At 37.5% G+C, this 19,484-nt stretch overlaps 1 long non-coding RNA gene across 2 annotated transcripts in view; it reads left to right on the top strand.

The window, feature by feature from the left end:
* Window positions 1–19,484, top strand: part of LOC125183075 (uncharacterized) — a 112,277-nt gene that overhangs the window by 50,277 nt on the left and 42,516 nt on the right. For both annotated transcript variants that reach the window (XR_007164194.2, XR_007164195.2), the window contains exon 3: window positions 18,265–18,375. This is a non-coding gene — a long non-coding RNA (uncharacterized lncRNA). The remainder of the gene's footprint in view (window positions 1–18,264; window positions 18,376–19,484) is intronic.

Genomic DNA, 19,484 nt, shown 5'->3' with positions numbered 1-19,484 from the left:
GTGAGCAAGATCTTCCTGCAGTGCTGTGAGTTAGGCAGCCAGTTAGGAAGGGACTCTGCTGAGCAGAAAAGTTCAAAAGCCCCAGCTCTTCACCCATGTCGTCTCTGGCTCTCCTGGCTATGTGTCCAGGTATCTGCTGGCACCAGTCCTTCCCAGCAAGCAAACATTTAATTCAACCTCTTTGACTTGTATTCTTGCTACTGATAATTGTTTTGGTCAGGGTTTTGTGGAGGTGGCTGAAAAATTGAATCCTGCCTACTCTGAGATGTTTCTCCAAGAAAGAGCACATGAAGTTGTGTTAAGCACAAACATCAGAGTTTCTGGATTCCTTCTGGAAATGAATATGAAACACAGGAATGGAGGAAGCTGTAGGTTTGTGTTTGCTGAAGAGCTCAGATGAAAGAAAGCAGATAAAGTGGAAGGGGAAAAAAAGTTGTTTCAGGGGGAAAAAGTCTCAAAGACAGGAGAGAAAGCTAAAGCCTGTGGCTTGGGATAACGTTCTAAGTGTCTAGTCTTTTGGGTAACTAATTGAAGTAAACTGATTTTTCAGAGGCTTTCTAGATTCAACTCGAGTTATTGAAATGTCAGAGGAGGACAAAGTAATCTGTTTTCATACAGCAGAAAAACTTTGAAAAGTTGTAAAAAGCTTTTGCATTCACCCATCCCCAGACAGCAACAAACTGAGCAATACTGACAGAAAAGAATACAGCAAGGAGCTGCTGGAGAAATCTGCAGGTAGAAACATTCACACCTTTGCAGAGCTGAAGAAGCCTCTAATCAAACAGGGCTCTGAGCATCCTAATGTCAAGTCCTGTTACAGCTCCTCAGAGTGAAAGGGGTGCAGAAAGAGTCTTGTCCTTCTGTGTCTCGGGAGCCTTCCATTGCTCCAGGAAGACACAGGCTGTGAAGAGAAACCATCTGTGGCAGCTGGTAACTTGCATTTAATCTAGGATCTAATAGCAGTGAGAGAATAATGCTAGAAATGAGATACAGCCCCTCTGGGATGACAAATGGCTTTTCTATGTCCTTTCTGAATGGTGATGTCTTCATGAAAGCAGCAGGCAGATGTACTGCCAAGGGAGCAGGGGAAGTGAAGCTTAAGGCAGCTAAATGCAGACATCGTATTCTTTGGTCTCAACTTCTTATTGAGCATGCGCTGGGTAGAAAGAAGAGAGATTAACTGAAAATCAAATCTCCTAAGAAAATTTCTTTCATCTGATCAGCTACGTTATTGTATTGTTGACTTGTTCTATAGACTGATAAAGAGAGAAAAGATGGTTTTGTGATAATTATTTTTTATGGAGTAAAAGTAAATTAAATTGGGGGGCGGGGGGGCATTGGATGGAATGTGGTTATCCATTTCACCAGGGTCAGCTGAGCCAGTTAAATGTGTCATTTTAAAAATGCTAAAAACTTCCTGTCAGAAGAAAACCTTTTTCACCCTTTTAAAACAGTTTTTTATTTTCCCTTTTAAAATATCTTCTAGTAAAATATGGATAAATAATGAAAAAGTAGACTTTTTGTCCCCTTGCCACAAAAAAAAAAAAAAAAAAAAGCACATATGTATGAGCAGAAACAATTCTGTGGTACATATGTACAAGCAGAAACAATTCTGTGCCAAATAATTTTAGTTTAGTCCCCAAATAAATTTTTCCTTTTTTTTTTTTAACTGAATAATTTGGAAAATGTTAATTTCTTTTCTAACTTTTCTATTTTTCCTATTGTTGTTATTGTTATCATTATTATTATTTTAATTTGAACTGCTATATAAAATAAAATAACTCACAGCTCTGTCAGCTCTACTAGCAACTTTAACATTAGCTGGGAGACCTTTTTTGTCAAGTAAGTCTATGCTCATTAAGACTGAAGTTCTTTGGAAATAAGGAAATTGAGGTTCTCATTGGACACTGCTATTCCAGATGGTCAATATTATTTGAAAGAAATAATCCCAGGATAAGTGAAAGGCAAAAATCATTATATATAAGAAAAAAAGTCTATAAGATGAAGCAAGACAGTCTCCAGATTTCATCTGAGGTTTGATTTTTATTCCTCTCTCTATGGAAGAGAAGCCCAGCTCTTTTGGTTGCACAGGGCTGCTTCATAGTAAAAAACAAACTTTTTCTTAGGGCTTTCTTTTGAGGTGGAGCTTGTGCATGGATCCCTTAACATTTGACAAACCTCATGTTGCAGCATGTGGTGTTACAGGCGCTCTCTCCCCACCTAGCCCTGTGTATTGACAATATTTGCAGAATGGTGTCACATTACTCTAAGACCTCTGCCAGGTTTGGTGATGCAAACAACATCATCACAGCATGTTTCATAGCAAGGGGCAGCACAGCGTCCTTAGGAAACCAGGCACCTGTCTCTGAATTGGGCAATATTGTTTGGTTTGGGAAAGGAGTGAATAAGTGAATGTGGGATGATGTGATGTGTTAAATCTTGCAGTTAAAAGGAAAGAAGCTTTGAGCCTGCATGACACCCATGTAGGAATCTAAGCCAACACGAGGTTTTTAGTCCCTCACTGAAGAAACTTCTTTCTTTACCTCTGTAGGAAGCCCAGGAAGGCTAGGTCCCTAGCTTTAACACTTAGTGTTGGGGCATTAAATTAAGCAATATGAATGCACCCTGGAAGACTTACTGTTTGCCTAACTTTGTGCAGAAGGTGGAATTTTAGTGGGTAGAACTGATAACAATTTTTGTTCTGGGAGCATTTTAAAAAATGTTTCTTCTGTCATCGAATTTCATATTCTCCCCTTGATGAAGTATGTGGCTCAATAAATAGACTGTTCACCTGGTAATTGACTATCTGCTTTTTTTTATTTTATTCTTTTAATACTCATCTGTCCCCTTTTCCAAAAACTCAAATTCTGGACTAACGGCCACACTAATTCCATGGCATCCCACTCTGAGAAGGAGATGAGCCTTCCTGGGAAGTGAGTATTGCAGAAGATGTGAACTAAGCGCTGTCAGGAATGCAGTTTATTTCTTTGACTAGCTATAGCAGCTTCTTTAAATTTGTGCCTATGTGCACATAAGTTTGAGTGAGAAGGAACAAAAAATAAATAAATCCAAAAGACTGCTTTTGTGCACACATTTGTTACCCAGGAGAAGGGATTTGACAGATGTTAGTTATTTGTCCTATTGGAAGGGGATGAGGTAACTGGGGGTAGAAAATCTTCTCATTTCCATGGTAATGAACATGTTATAGAAAATTTGCCTTATATCAGGTAGTTGGAAATCTTTTATTTTAGACTTCCTGGAAAGGGTTTATTATGCAGATTAGCTTGACACTTGCTTTTGTTGCTGTCTGTATTACCATATCAAAGAACCACTCTCAACACCGCACAAGAAAACAATAGTTTTGTACATGGTTGTACAGAGTTTATATTAATAGTTTGCAAAGGCTAGTGCTCTAACTTAATTTGAGGGCTATTTTCTCTTTGAAAAACATATTTTTAAGAAGCGCTGAATAATTTACAAGATTCACATCTAATTAAAGTGAGAGAACAGTGGGAATATGAAACTGTGGTACTAGCTATTCTTTTGTGTTGCATATTAGTCTGACAACCACTACAGTTTCCTTTGCAAACCTTTCTACTGTTTAATGATATATAAAAAAAAAAAAATCCAAGCATCTTCCCTCATTTTCAAGTGTATTTTTCCATTAAGAAGGATTTTGATTGCTTCATGAAACATACAAGCTAATATTAACTGGAGGTCATGTTTCTGAATGTTTTTACTTTGGGGATATTTTGCACAACTCATATTATGACTGATAACTGCTGGTTGCATTACTATCAGTGTGGAAATATGTCTAGCTATACACTTAATATTCATATAAAGGAATTTCAGGGGTTGCAATGCTAGCTCTTGCAGGGTATTCTCCATTCCCAGTCTTTCCTACCTGTGCAAAGGCTACCTGAGCCCAAGGGGTGAGAATGGCCTTTTGGCACCAAATTGAGATCAAAATTAAATTCTTTCTTCTCTAAAAGTTTCCTTTATGTGACCTTGGATGAATAGTTTGATCTCCTCAGTGGGCTAGCTCCCCATTTGCAGATAACATTGTATGGTTTATTTTTCATGCCTTTTCAACTAATTACATACTAGTGACTCTTTCATAAATACTTTTAAAATGCTGAACCCCATGAAAATACAGATTTTACTTTTATTTTGTCACTGTCATCAGCATCAAAGGTCCTCTACCTTCACACAGGTACCTGAAATATTACTGAAATATGTGCTGAAATGTAAAGTGTACTGAAAGACGTAGCTGAAATATGGGTACGTTTGGTGCATTGGATCAGGCTTTGATACAAGTTATCTTCATGATAGTGGAAGTGCTCTTCCCTTGCCCTCTTCCAATTGCATACCCAGAGATGCACGTTTTTTGTCCTTATTGCTACCTCATAATTTAAACATTATTGTTTATAAAATGATTCAGAGGCACTGATCTGACCTAAAAGTAACTAGGAAATAACCAAGAAATAAATGTTTGGCGTTTGGGAATAATAAAATAAGATAGGTTTTGTGGTGTTTTTTTTTTTTTGGCTCTTTTTATAGTGAAAGCAAGTTGAAAAATGTAATTCGCTGCCCTCTGGTGCATCTTAGAGGTCAAGTACACCTCTCTAAAATGGAAGCATGCAGCACAGAGGCACTACTGTACTGTGATTAGGAAGCAATGCAGAATATTCAGCAGCCAGCGGGATTCAAAGACAGTCAACTCTGCCAGCTCTGTTGAGCAACTTTGGTTTTTCCATTCTGTATCCTCATATAGCTCCTTGTAGAAGATGGTTTATTTTTATTCTGTGTTTGTATAGTGCTTATCAACTTAATGTCTGATTTCATTTGGAGTATCCAGATGCTAATGGCGGAAAATAGTAAAGGAGTAACAAATTAATATAAGGCATGGCACTGTGTTTAGGTGTAACTCACAGAGTACTGGAGAAAATTCAAAAATAGTATTGGTGCTATAAAAATAATTGATGCTGTAATATCATTCAGAGCAGTTGTCCTTCCCTGAAGTAATAGTTCAGGGAATTATGTCACTTCATGTCTTTTCTGGACTCGAATTTTTACAGCACATAGCAAGAGATACAGAACCACTCTGAGTCTTTGAATGTGGAGTTTTGAAGTACCACTGAAGTCACTGCTGGCACAAAGATACTTCATAGTAGGTGACAAATTTCTCTAGCAGTGTTCAAATTACAGAGACTGAGATGTCGCCCAATAAGAAGAGAGAGGAACAAAATCTCTGCAGCTTTATGATCTCTGTGAACATTACCTGTCTCAAATTCCAGTGAAGATACACAACAATTGATAGGATGGTACAAGATAAATTGTAATTCCACAGCTGTACTCCCAAGGATGCCTTGACTAAGTAACTCCTGCTTTGAACGCTGTCTTTAAAGGCCTAGAAACATATTCTACTTTAATGATATATCACAGATGGAAAATATCAGAATGTATTTTATAGTAATTGTAGCAGCAGTAGTAGCAATGGGTCTAAACTGTGCTCTGCTAAGTTTGGGAATCCTCCATTATCCTTGACTTGAGAAAACTGCTGAAATTCTCATATTTAAAATGCATTGCATCCATGACACAAAACAATTGAAGCCAGACAGTGCAAATAGAATGTTATGGTAAAAAAAAGTGAATGCTGAATTTTCTGTGATAAACAAGTAGCAGAAAAACAGGCTGCAGCAATACAAACAAATGGCAACTTTAGTATTGAAATTACCCAAATTTTGCCAATTTCAAGTGCAGCTGTGCTACTCAAGTTCAGTTAGATTAGAAGAAAAGAATTTCCTTTAACACATAGTTCTGCAAACATCCTGTATGCTGTAATAAATACATAAATAAACAAGCCAAGCCAGGGAGCACAGATGCCATTTAATGTGGAAGCATATTAAAGTTTACAGTTACTTCTTTTAGACTCTTCCCTGGGGTGCCACGTGTCATCCTCCTGGAGAAGGAACTGCAAAGTCTCATTCACTGACGTATTAGACGACATCTGTGCTTGCTGGCTTGGATTAAAGATACTGAATCAAAAAAGAGTTTGATCTGCTTTACCAGCACTAAGCTGACACGAGGTTATACTTCGGCTTTGGTTCGTTGGCTTTTTTTATTGTTTGTGTTGGATGTCATGAGTCAGCACTGGTTGGCTTTTTTCGTTGTTTGGGAATTGCCATTTTGCTAATCAGAAATGGGTGTGGCCATTTCTATAATCTGCAGAGGAAAATCTCTGCATTTTACATATTCAGCTCTTGGAGAACTGCAGGAGAAGGATAGGGGTAACTCAGGTGGGAACAGGTGACAGCTTCTCAGGGACCCAGTGGCTTCAGGTGAGGTGTGGCTGGGTATACGTGTACTACAGCTAATTCTTAAGAGATCCCGATGACGATATTTTGATGTCCTGATAGTGACTTTTTGTTTCTTTTTCTGGGGCGGAGGAGGGGGGTTGGGGGGACAGGATGTGTGCGTACCTTAATATAATTCCTTCCATAATCAAGGCATTTGGAACTGAAAGGTTGAAAGGTAGTAGCCTTCCTCTAGAAGATGTCATGCACACTGGTATTGAGACTGAATGAACGCAAAATGCAAATGTAAACTAAAGCGGGCTTTTTTGGCTTTTTGTTTTGTTTTAGAATTGATCTCTTTCATAATTAATGGATCGTAATAAACCTTTGGTATGTGGTTATAATAGGGAGCAAGAGGCTGCCATTATCATATGAACATGGTAACAAATTCCAGAAAGAGTTTCTGTTCTTCCATCACCAGAGGGCTTTAATGGGGAAAAGAGCATCATCTCAAGGCTTTAGTGTGTCATTTTTCAGTTTGCTCTAGATCTTCTACCTGGAAACTTCCCAGCCTTTGTGAAGCTTGTCCTCTGTGAAAAGTTTTAAGAACCAGTTATAATGAAAAAACATGTTTCGTTTTGTCTAATTTTGCTTTAGGGAAATTTGATGGCGAGCTTAGAAAATTCTCATGTTCTTCTGGAATCCATTGAGTGGATTAGTGCCTTAAATTAAACATGTTGTATTAAAGAGTCATCTTAAGATTACCTGAGTCAAACTCAACACAATCAACGTGAGAGAAACTGTTCAGATAAAATAATAATAATAATAATAATAAATAAATCCTAGTTCTGTCTGGTCATTCCAGGTTATTGACAATCTCTCAGTGTCTGCTTTACAATACAGAAAACCATTTATATGCTAGTCTGATGGGGATCCAAAACCTGGTATTTCTCCTTCTGAAATATGTTATCAAAGTTTGAAATGTATGGGTAAATGTTAATTGATGGCTTTGTGAACTGGACGCAGGAGACACAAGCTGCCAGAGACCCATATTTTTGGCTGAGACTATTTCACTGACGCAATAGCTATCAAAATACAATCTGGTGCCCATCTTGACAGATATGTAGCATATTTGCGACACGGGCAAATGTCAGCTTGGGGTTTCACAGCCAAAACACACTTAGCTCACAAGAGCAGAAAGTCTTGTAGTCTAACCCTTCATTTTACAAACAGAAATATACTTTAAAATTGCACTGAATCGGTCATGAATTACTGGGAACTATAGCAATGTGTGTGCTGTTGTTTGGAAGGGCACAGAGCCCTTCCAAAAGGCTGCAAGCATCAGCTAAGGGAAGCAGAGAATCAGCTTCTGGAATCAGTTTTGAAAGATACAATAGCATAGGCTTTATCTTCAACTGTGATGAAAATGAAAACTGATTACGTGAAAAGAGAATTTTGCTGAAGCCAGAGTTTTGGTAGGTACTGGGGTGAAATATTTACTGACAGATGACAAGACAAAAAAAAAAAAAAAAGCAAAGAACAAATGGAATGCACCTCACATTTACATAAGGATATGTAAACAAGGGATTTAAGGGACTTCCAGGTCATTCATGTGAGTCCTCTGCTATTGCAGTCTTCCAGTCTTATGGGTTTTCTTTTCTCCTTTAGAAGATTAGGAAGAGTAAGTAAAAGCAGAAACATCCAAGTTACAAATTTTGAGATACTACCACCTGTCTCTGGAACACAATGAGTGTCTGCTCTAGGTGTCTTCACTTCACTGCTCTAGGTGACTTCACTGAAAGCTGAGTGCATGAAAGAAGGGTTTTAATCTTTACAAATTCTACTCTAATATAGGCAGGCATAGCTATTGTGACAAATATTTTGAAAATAAAATCATAGCACTGTCTTCCATTAAATAAACCTTTATTTTACAACAATGACACCCCCTCATTTTTGGCAAACAAATGGGATTGCAAACAGCAGCAAATGATTGATCAATTCTGCTTGATGATCACTCGTGTGGAGGGCTCTGGTTTGTCTTGGCTGACTCTTGAGCTCTGGACTCACCTGAGAGCAGGAAAACAGCAAAATCCCTACTAATAGAGCAAAAGCAACAGCTCCTCTGGATAGCAGCAGCAAGACACACATCGACTAGGTGTCAGGTGATACTTGACCATTTTTGAGGATAAGAATATTTCTATAAGTTGTTTAAATAGGATATGTCAGCGCTGTGTATTTTTTCAAACCTTTTTGTTTTTGACACCAGGTACAGAAAAATTCATTTATCTTAGCAACACAGCCTGTGACTGCAAGCCCTGTGTTTCACTTCACAGCCATGGCCTGTCTGCTTTCCTCTCTGCTTCTCAGGAAGCTCTTGTTCAAAACATCTAGAGCAGCTGGTATCTTTTACCACGCAGGATCTGCTTGCTTAACTGCAGATGACAGAGGCATAATCAGCTTTTTGTTTTGCTATATTTTTTCTAAAGAAAACAAAAGCATGATTTAAAGAACTTTTCCTTTGCACTGGGATATGTGCTTTTTAAAAGGGAGATGCTTTGAAAGTACCATATGTGTATAAAAGAAGGAAAGAGAATGAATTCTGTTTTTCTCTGATAATCCCTTGTGGTGCCAGGAGCTGTGCTAGGAGGTCTGTTTGGTCATTCTGTTTCTACCTTTCGTTCAGTCCCATAACTGGCAATGTATGTGGTCAGGACAAGTCTCTACTAACTTGGAAATGCAGCAGCTCTTCTTCGCAGCCCACAGCAAGTTCTATGAGTCCTGCAAGACCAAGGAGCACAGAAGAATGTTTTGTAGAGCTGTATGATTGTCCCTTAGTATATAATTTTCTTCTACATAACTCTATATATGTAACATATCTTACATCTGTTAGAGTATTTCTGTCCTAGCATAGAGTTGCTGTTCTTGAAATTAAAAAACACGACTTTAATCTTAAACTTTAAATATGAGTCAATCATTCTGAAGTCATCAAGGTTACTAATGGATTGTACTCATTGTGAACAGGGGCAGCAGAGTTAGGAAATTTGTCTTGTAAGAATAATGGACCAAAATCCTCACCCATATCAATATAAATCAGAACTGACTACAATTAAGTAAGGAGAATTGACTCTGTAAAAATTGCTGTGAGAGGAGAACAGCACCTGCTTTATTTACCTTTGGAAAACTAAATGTTTGAAATGGTCAGTTTTGGCTATATATACTCCACCAGGATTTTGGATTGTCCGAGTGAGTTTAAATCATTTTTTATTATGCATGCAGTGTTTTTAATGGTGCACTTATTTTCTTAGTGATGTGCATTCCACCTTATAAAAAATAAAAGTTCAGAACATCAAAGTGGTTACTACAAAATGTGGTGTTTTTTTCATATGTTTGTTTATATATAAATATATATTGTGCAAGCCAGATAAAGACTTGCAAACATTGGTAATACACCTAGTATGAAAGTTGTTGCTAATATACCATGGAAATTAGTGTCTCTGTCTCTCTCTCTTGACATGGAAAGACAGATATTGCAAGATTTCTAGGGAACAAGGACAGATCGCTCAAAAATTCAAACAGAGCTTTATGAGATTCTCTGTTCTTGTTGATAAAAGTTTTGTTTCTTCCCTACCAAGTCATCTTCTGCTTCACCTCCACTAGGCATCCATTTACTACAGGAGGTTTAAGGGAGGAATGTTTTTGTCAGAAACAACTTACTTCTCAAACTCTCACTAGCTTCCTAGACCCCATTTTGGGTATGCAATGGTTCCCAGAGGATTGAAGTGTGAGGTCAGTGTTCCCTGTGTTTGTCTAGATGAGGAAATTGAGCTGTTCAGATCAATGAACAGGTCTTTGTGATGAGGGTGTTAGAAAGAGGGGATAATTTGGTTTGATTTATACTGTACTTTTCGAAACATTAATTTATGCTATCCCAGCAGTGTAAATAAATTGCTATTGAGGTAAATATGTTGGAGTGAATTCTCCCTGGCCATATTTTAAATTTTCTGTTTTTTTTTTTATTTATTTATTTGTCAACTAGAAGATCCTGAGGAGCTGGAGGTTTTAGCACAGTGTCTCTTTGAGAGCCTCTGGGACCCCTGGCACCCAAAACCCTGGGAGGGATGGTACTGCAGTGGCCCCACTGCCCCTCCATGGGGTGTGCCTTGGGTGCATGGCGTCATGAGCAAGATCAGCCATGTGAGGCACCTGGAAGATGCTCTTCAGAGCAGTGTTTAAGTAGATAGTAAGGAAAAAGTAGGACTGTATTCGTAGTCTCTCTACTGTCAGTCAGTCAGATCCCAATGAAGTCAGCAAAAGTTAAAAAGAGCCTTTTCAGGACACTACCAAATCAGTCATTGCTGCCTTTTGCAGTCCACAGCTTCTGAATTGATTTTGCTTGGATACACTTAGCTTTTTTATGAAGGCATGTTCAGCAAAAAAGTAGGGTGCTAGCTTTGGCTGTGTTAGTCCAAGTGGTGCTTTTGATACTGGGATACTGTTAAGAAATATAAATCTCACTGGGAAGGAGGAATATGTTACCTCCCTGAAACTGTGATAAAGTTGGATCAGAATTCTTGTTAGGTCCATTTCTGGACACCGTCTATGCTTTCAGTGACCCTGATCTACTACAGAGATGCATGTTCTGTTACAGGTGTTGAGAACTGAGGGATTTGTTGTGGAGACAATAATTTTCATCACATTATTATGAACAATATGCCTCTCAGTATCCCTGTGTCCTGTCCTAAATCTTTTAGGACTATAGGAGGTACGTAGTAGAGATATAATCCCGGGTTGACACAGAGTGGACTTTTTTCCCTGCTTCCCTATTAATACTAATAATATCCTGTCAGCAGATGTTTCAGAATTTCTGTTTTTCTTTTAGATTTTTCCTACTCCACAGTTTTACCTTTGGAGTAATTTTTAAACTATTAACTACCAAAATTTACATTATTATCAGGATCTGTGCTGGAAAATAAAAAGAAACTGAACATGAAGGAATGAATATCTGCTCCCTCAGTGGTTCTAGCACTTGAAACTTTAAGGATGTGATATACCACCTGGAGGAGGATATAAGCTGCTTAATAATAGTTATGTATAAAAATCTTCATGGCCGAATGGTATTCACAGCAAATCCATGGACAAAGACTGTTTTGATTCATGTCTAGTTGAAAAAACAAAACAAATTAAAAAAACCACTGAGGAGCAGGTCTTATTTTCTGCCCATCACTTTGCCCAGTTGTTCCACTACACTGAAGATATGTTCTTTGGCTGATCTGGCATGGACCAGCAGAACTCAAATGTTATTTTAATATAGTCTTTTTCTGGGGGGGGAAGGTCCAACAATCCTAATATATAAGTATATATATGTATATATAAACTCACACACAGATTTGAAATCTTTTAACTCTTTTGGGTCACGATTTAGTTTTCTTTATATACAAATTGTGTTCTATTTTGTTGTCAGACCAACTCAATTTCCTCCCTTTTGCTTGCTGTGTGTTAGGTTCCTCTAGCAAGTGCTTCATGCCAATTCAGGAAAAGAAAGGGCTTCCTGGAAGGCTGGGTGTTGGGAGAGCTGTACGGTGCTGCTGAGACAGAGAGACTGCAAAATGTACCGTACAGACTCATTTCAAGTGTGTGCCAGAGAAAAAAAAAGTGATATTTGCACTAATTTGTATTTCTCATTAAGTGCTTCCTGGGCCTTGATGGTTCTGTAATAGAAACCAAAAACAACAAAAAGGAATAATTTCTATTATTTCTATAATTTCTAGCTGTGTTAAGTGAAGCCAGTGGGATTGGTTTAGTGGGGAAAGAATAAATCATGTTTGTTTCCAGAAGTTTAAAATCCAGGACTGTACTGATGACAGCTATATATTATTTCATTTTCCTGGTTTCATACAATATTGCCTTTAAAATTAATTTTGACATTTAATGTCTATGGAAATAACTATCAACATACAGAAGATTAAATAAAGCAATAGAAAGAGTGCATGGTAAGTCTAGCAAACTGCAACTGATAGAATAACTGGTATCCCTTTAAATAAAACTCAGAGCAATATTTTCTGCTGCACGCTACTTCCTCAGCACTCTGACCTTGATACTGGATACAGCAGGTGTAGGTTATTCTGTATATTATGCATCGTTCTCATGTGCACCTAGAAAAACTTGTTTCAGAAAAGAGACCCTTACACTTCCCCACCTCCCCTCCCCTGCGGCTTAAGTTATCCAGTGTTATGCTTACAGTTATGACAGGTATACAGCCACTTATACACAGGACCTGGCTCAGGAAGGTGCAGCAAATAAAACCGAGTGACTGGACAATAAAATGGCAGATGAAATTCAGTGTGAGCAAATGTGAAGTAAAGCACATGGGAAAGAAACATTACCTTTGGCTTAATTCTGTGTGAGTTAAAAAAAATCCTCAATCTCTTTCATAGGTCTGTAGAGAGGACTCTAAAGAGGAAAGCAACCAAGAAGGTAATTTCTCTTGAAGGGCATTTCAGGTACCTGCCTTTTCAATTGGGCTCTTTGTCTGGGAAGGGAGTGTCTAGCAAGATGAGCAGAGCTTAGGAGTCAAGGCAGAATCTGATATGGTTTGAAGGTTCAGGTATGTAAGCTGATCTGTCTCCAGTGGTGTTCAATCTTCACGAGCATTTAATTCTTGCAGATTATTCTCCTACAACCTGCAGTGTAAGTTCTTCCTTATTGCTCATAAAGTTATGATCTAGCATTGCTGGAAGATGTTGGCTGTCCTATTGCCTTCGAGTATATCAGATGAGATCCATACTGTCTGATCTAAAACTGACGGACACCGGACACTGGTGGGAATATCTGTCATCAATGAAATGGTGGTGTTTTTTTTTTTTGGTTTGTTTGTTTTTTTTTTTTTTTTTTTTTTTTTTTTTTCTGTATTCATAATGAATTGGAAGTACAGGCTTTTAGGCTGATTTTGCAGAATAATTCCAATGTGTACAAGCAAAAATATCTTACTGAACGGCTGTGAAGACACAAGCAGTGTTTTTGTCTGCCATGTCTTCTATCTACAGGTATTGCACAGTAGTTGAACTACAGCTCACTAACAGCTAAACCTCTAACAAGAAATTACACTAGTTTTCAATAGATCAATGCGACAGTTTCCAAATCTTATTTCAATTATAGATAGAAATCCTGAAAACCAGGGAAAAAGCCACTGGCATTAGAGGGACTTAAATTTATACTCCACTGAGTCTTGATGAAACCTACTACAACATTAACTTTGTTTTCTCCTTCAGTGACGTTAGTGTGGTGGCTTTTAGTTTCACTATCAGATTAAAGGGCAATATCCTTAACAATATTAGTCCTGGCCCGTAAATGAAATACAGAGGGTTGTGCATATAGGTTTCTAGCATCTGAAATGTGAAGTGGGGCACTGAACAAAGAAAACTGTTTCCAGGAAGAAGTATTTTCAGGCTTTCAAAGAACAGAAATTTGAGACTTACAATTTCCAAAATGCCATCAATGTTTAGTACTGAATTTTTGTCTCATTTTTTAATTACTACATCAAAAGTGCAGGTGCAAAATGTAAGTTCTGAATTTCTGCATTGAGTAAATGAGAATTTCATAGCTTCCCATGCTGAGAGTCCTCAACCAAGCATCTGTGTTATGCAGGATCAGCCTGTCTGCAGCCTCTTTCAGAGGCCCAATGCAGCTTGGCCAGCTGCAAGGTGGAGTCCATGAGGATGCAGTGATGTGCCACTTCTGCACTTGAGCAAGCTCACAAAGTCACTCTAAAGTGTCTTTGGATAAAGCCTGGCAGGTTCTCAGGTATCTTGGGTGCAGGTAGGACAAACGCAGAACTTTGGAAAAAAAAATGCACAGACTTGCTTTAAAGTTAGATTCGTCTTGAAGCCCAGGTGGTTTTTACTTCACTTGCTTAAAAATCTTTTATCTGGGGGATAGAGCTTGGATGCAGCTACTATTGAAGAAAAGCCTTTTTTTTTGTGTGCTAACACATAAAGGCAGATTAGGAATAAGGAAAAGATAAGATAACTCTCAGATAAGGAACTGTGTCCAAGGACTATATTGTTTGTTGGCTCTGCTTGTGATTTGAACCATACCCTGAAATACTTACTTGCTTCTTGCTTCAGATCACGTCCCAATCTATTATAAAGCAGCACATTCCCACTGCAAGAGCTTTGCAAGCTTTTGCTGACAGCTACAAGAATAGTTCAGAGCTGCTCTGAGCAAGGGATCCTTTTCTGAAGGAGTATCTTTCTGTGGGAAGTTTCATCAGGAACTGAAGGCAGAATGTCCTTGTGTGGTTGCCTAGGATAAAGGGAGGGGTGTTGCTCTGCCAAAAACGTACAGTAATCTATGCAAAAAAAATATCGCACGGATATTTTTGAAAATGTATGAAAAATATATGTGCAATATGTCACCTTTCCAGGCGTGTTGCCAGTGTACTGAGTTCTTCTGGGCTTTTGTCTTCTGCAGAACATCATAAATTAGAACACCAAAGGCAAAACAAGAAAAAAAGAAAAGGAGGGAAAAGCAGTGGGGACAGTAGAACTAAATAATAGCTGGGGAAATGTAATTATAATATTATAATCTGACTGTAAACTTCTCACTTTAAAAAGATCAGAGCATTGTAAATTAAGAGCCAATGGATTCATGATCATGCCTTCAAAAGTTGGAAATTGCCAGTGTTATGAATGCCTACTGAACCTTAATTCTTCCCCCACTATTTCTGATCTAGTCTCTAACTCCACACTGTGTTTGCAGTGCTCCTTGCAGTGGAGAAGTTGCACATAGAAGCAGATAGAAGGAAGATTTCTTGGCCCTCTCTAATTCTGGCATGTGCTAACTTTCAATTGGGTGACTTTGCCGCGTCCTTTAATGTAGCTATTTTTGTGTGTGTTTGTATAAATTAAAAATAGGTCTATAGAAATAACTTTAAAACCCTGGAGTATTTAATAGCAAGCAATTCCATTTTATAAAACATTTATAACAACTTATAAAATGTAATCAACAGAGAATTGTGCCCCCGCTTTTGAATTCTTTAGGTCGTTTTAAAAATACTACTTTAAGGAGGTTGGAAATGGCAGCATGAAGTGTTTCTTTCCCATTGAGTAGCTACTAAAATAAATGTTTCCAACTGTATTAAAAATATGAAAAAGCTATCACTGTTACTTGTACTTGAGCTGTGTGAAAGCACCTTCATTTGATGGGATAATTGCTTTGACATACATAAACATAATTTATTTTACTGAGATTTAAAAATTAAACACCAGACTTCCAAATGAGGTCCTGATGATATATACTGTTTCACTGTGCCTACATTCAGAGGTGTTCATTACAAGTCAGTTTATGAGAAATGTTAAATATTCTGGTTTTACCTCACTCTTATTTCATGTTATTTTTTATTTTCAGTAGGTAGTAAACACTATAGTAAAGATCCAGCATAAGGAATCTGTGAAGTAACATTAAAAAAAATCATTTAAAAATCTATAAATTGTAAAAGCATGATAAATCATGGAATATAGTTGAAAATCTGTTCCAAACAAATAAAATTTAATTCAATAATTAAATTTACATAATTATTGGAGATTATTAAAAAAGTGACCAGTTTTTAATATTTTTAGGGGAATTAAAATGTATTTCACCAATCAGTATTTGTCTGGGAAAATTGTTGATGAAGGGCTGTTTTTGGAACATCAAAAGGTAAAAGAAATGATCCAGTTTTAATTTCTTCATATTGAAGCATAAAAGTACTGACCAGAATGAAAATAATCCTCAAAAATACTTTGGCCTCAAAATAATGTTTCACCTGGAGACAAGATAAATAAATAAATAACTTAGTCTTCTTGCTAAAATCTCTTTAATAGGCTCGCTTGTCACAAGAGTATCATCTTTGTCAAATAGAGCAGTTGGGTAGAACGAATCCTGGCATTACACTCCCAGCTCTTCACAGAAAGCCACAGGGTAAATCTGTAGCAAAAGAACAGATTCCCCCAGCTGTGATGTCTGATTATATGCTGCACTGCAAAAATTATACTGATGCTATGCTTAAACAAGATAACAAAATATAGCTATAATGAAAAGTCAGATGTAGATACCCAACACAAATAGGCTTACGTAATAAAATATTTAATTTCTCTTTATGTGCACAACTTTTTTGCTTTCACAATATGCATATTCGTAAATAATGAATTTTAATGAATGAATGCTAATTACCGTAGATCAAAACAAGCCTCTGGAAGTTTAGAATCAGATTTTAAGCAGAGCTTGTTGACATTAATGTGAGACATATTTTAGATAATATTCCTTGTGCAGCTAAACTTTACAATGTTGCTGGCATTATTGTCATGCCATCTATTAATTCTATGATCTCTAGGGATGATTTACACACAGTATACAACAGAGATGTGTTAGAAAAATATTCTTGGTAGCCCTGACCTCTGTAGGGTTCTGTGGAAATATCTTACTTGGGGGATGAAGGAGCAGTTAGACACCCAGATTTGGCAGACTGCTACTTGCTCCTGTTACACTGTTATATACATATCTGATTAAACTGGTCCTGCCAAAAAAAATTATACAATAGGTGGGTTTTCCTGTGCTTTTCCTCTTTCTGCTGTTTGCTTGTGGATAACAAACACCTTTTCCATCTCACTTTCCATCAGATTATTGTTGGTCCTGCCACTAATATCAGTATGATCAGGGTCATGCCACAGCTGTCCTTGGTCCTAGTTATCAGGCCAAAAATAACAGCACAATCCAGTGGTGCCAAGATTATAGCAAGCTCTAACGACATATCTTATGTTGGGAAATTGATGCTGAGACTGAATATGGATGATAATAATAGTTCTTAGGATGGTGCTGGTGGTGGTGGCACAGTACAAAAATGTTCTCTGTCCTTCAGAACTCCCCGGGTATATAACTAGGTTGTCACTGTTTGGATGTTGGTTTGCATTTGGAAATCTCCTTATAAAATGCAAAACTGGTCTGAGTGTTTGTAAATACAATCTAGGCCAGTTCCCAATGGGCATCATCATAAAACCAAATCACACTGCAGAGCTGGTACAGATAATAGCCTTTGTTCAAAGGGCTTGCGTGCATGGTGTTGGAGACTGAAAAAAATGTGAGTTACTTAAAAGTAATATATATCTATTTATTTATTTATATATTTAAAGTAAAAATCATTGCAAGACTTCTGCTGCCCTAGAAAGGCATAAATGGAGAGAATAAATTCAACAGCCTGTGTTAATTTAACAGTAAGTGGAGAATGGCTATGAATTTGCTGTATGTCCAGAAGAATATTACACAACCGGGCTGCTCTTCCAATGTAGTCCCAGGTTCATTCTGTACAATTGTTCAGCATGGACACCTAGGGTTTCTATTCTGATTTGAGATAAATCTTCTACTCTACAGTGCTTGGAATCCATTTTCAGTTATATCTCAAATCTTCTGATACAGTCAGAAAGGCTTCTTTCAATTTGATCAGATTTTAAGAGTTCCACAGATTCATCACAAAACCAGGAAAGTAGTCATTTGACTTTCTACACAGCCTTGCCAGGTATGTTTACTGCATACCTTTTTACTACACAGAGCAGAATTGTGTTATACCAGCTAACACTCCTTTAACAGTGCATGGAGGCTTGTAGTTTGCTCATAAGCTAACTGCCATTCTGCAAGTCATCAGCTAAGAGCAAAAGGAAAAAAGGGTAAGAATTTTACATCAGAAGGTATTTAAAGAATAATATGTCACAGGACTACTACATCTTGGCTACCATCCTTTTCCTGGACTCTTTTAATGGCTCCGTCTAGCCCTCTAATAGCTGGGCAACCTTTTTATGGTTTATCATAATCATAAAAGCATGTTTGTTACCACTGTCCAGAAGCTGGAGGGTATATTTAGGGACAATACATAAAAACAGAGAAGCAAGTGATTTCATCTTAGAAATAACACAAAACAACCTTTATTGTTTTATGACAGGTCTTTCTTGTGCAACAGGCCTCAGAGGATCTATGGCTAGCCATTTATGCACCTCCAGTGCTAGGCCAGACATCTCCAAGCTTCCCCAGAGGAGGGTAATTGCTGGATTAGGTAAGTCAACTTTTCACTATCTCTTCTGGGAGATCTGGTCACATCAGGTAGGTTGGAGGACAGTTATTTGTAGCATCTCATCCTGGGATGCTCCAAACTGAATACATTTGGTGTGGGAGGAGGTGAAGCAGTGCACCTGGAGTACTCCCAAATAACAACTGAAGTGGAAAGATGCTCTGACTTCACAGAATGGCAAATGAAACAGGGTGAAGCAAAACACTGTAAGGACAGCAAAGTTATGCTAAATCTACTGATAGATCCAGTATAGAAAAGGTCCAATCATTTCTGATACAAACACTCAATGACCTGATATACAACTAAGCTTTAAATTTGTATTTTTTCTTCACTTTTCTCCATTCTTTAGCACTTACAAGCTTTAAAATCTATTATAAAGTCATTGAGAAGAAGAGGGAATGATTTTCTTTCTGGCCAAGTACTAAAAATACCAGCACAATCACTTGCAGTTTACAATTAACCACCTTTCAAGGGGTTTTAAAAAAATAACTTTAAAAAAAATCATGTCAATTGCTTCTTGCTTCTCTTCAAGTGGCAATTAGCTGAAAAGGGCCCTCTACACTGAATCTTAAAGAGTAATACTAGAAGTAGGGGAAAGATGCTGGATAAAGCAGGTCGACTACATTAGAAATAATCTCCTTGGTTTCATTCATTATCTCCATGTAACTCTTGCAGGAACTGTATTAATGAAAAACAGGAACTTCCTGACCTAGCAGTGATGTATAGTAGAAAAATAAATAGCAGTGAGACCCTCTGGGACGCTTTCCTCAGCTATGGTAAATTGGTATAATTCTGCCAAAGTTGTATTAAATTAGATCACCTGAGGATCTGCTTTTAATACTTGTCTTACTGGGTGCAGTTAACTATTACCTTTTTAAGTTATGAGGAAGCAACTTACTAGTCAAATGAAGAATATTTTTGATGTGTAAAATTTCCCCTTTGTCAGCCATGGCAAAAAAAAAAAAAAAAATCCAAAGTCACAAAATAGTTCCATGCAAGAAATGAGTAAACTCAGAAAGATGTAAAAATGTCTCCTTAGCAGTTGTTTTCCTTCCCCTTTACTGTACAAAAGAAAGCATTATAGTTGTGATGTA

The sequence above is a fragment of the Anser cygnoides genome, chromosome 15 (genome assembly GCF_040182565.1).
Source record: "Anser cygnoides isolate HZ-2024a breed goose chromosome 15, Taihu_goose_T2T_genome, whole genome shotgun sequence".
Lineage (NCBI taxonomy): Eukaryota > Metazoa > Chordata > Aves > Anseriformes > Anatidae > Anser > Anser cygnoides.
Note: the sequence above shows the minus strand (reverse complement) of the source record. Positions and strands in the feature narration are given on the sequence as shown.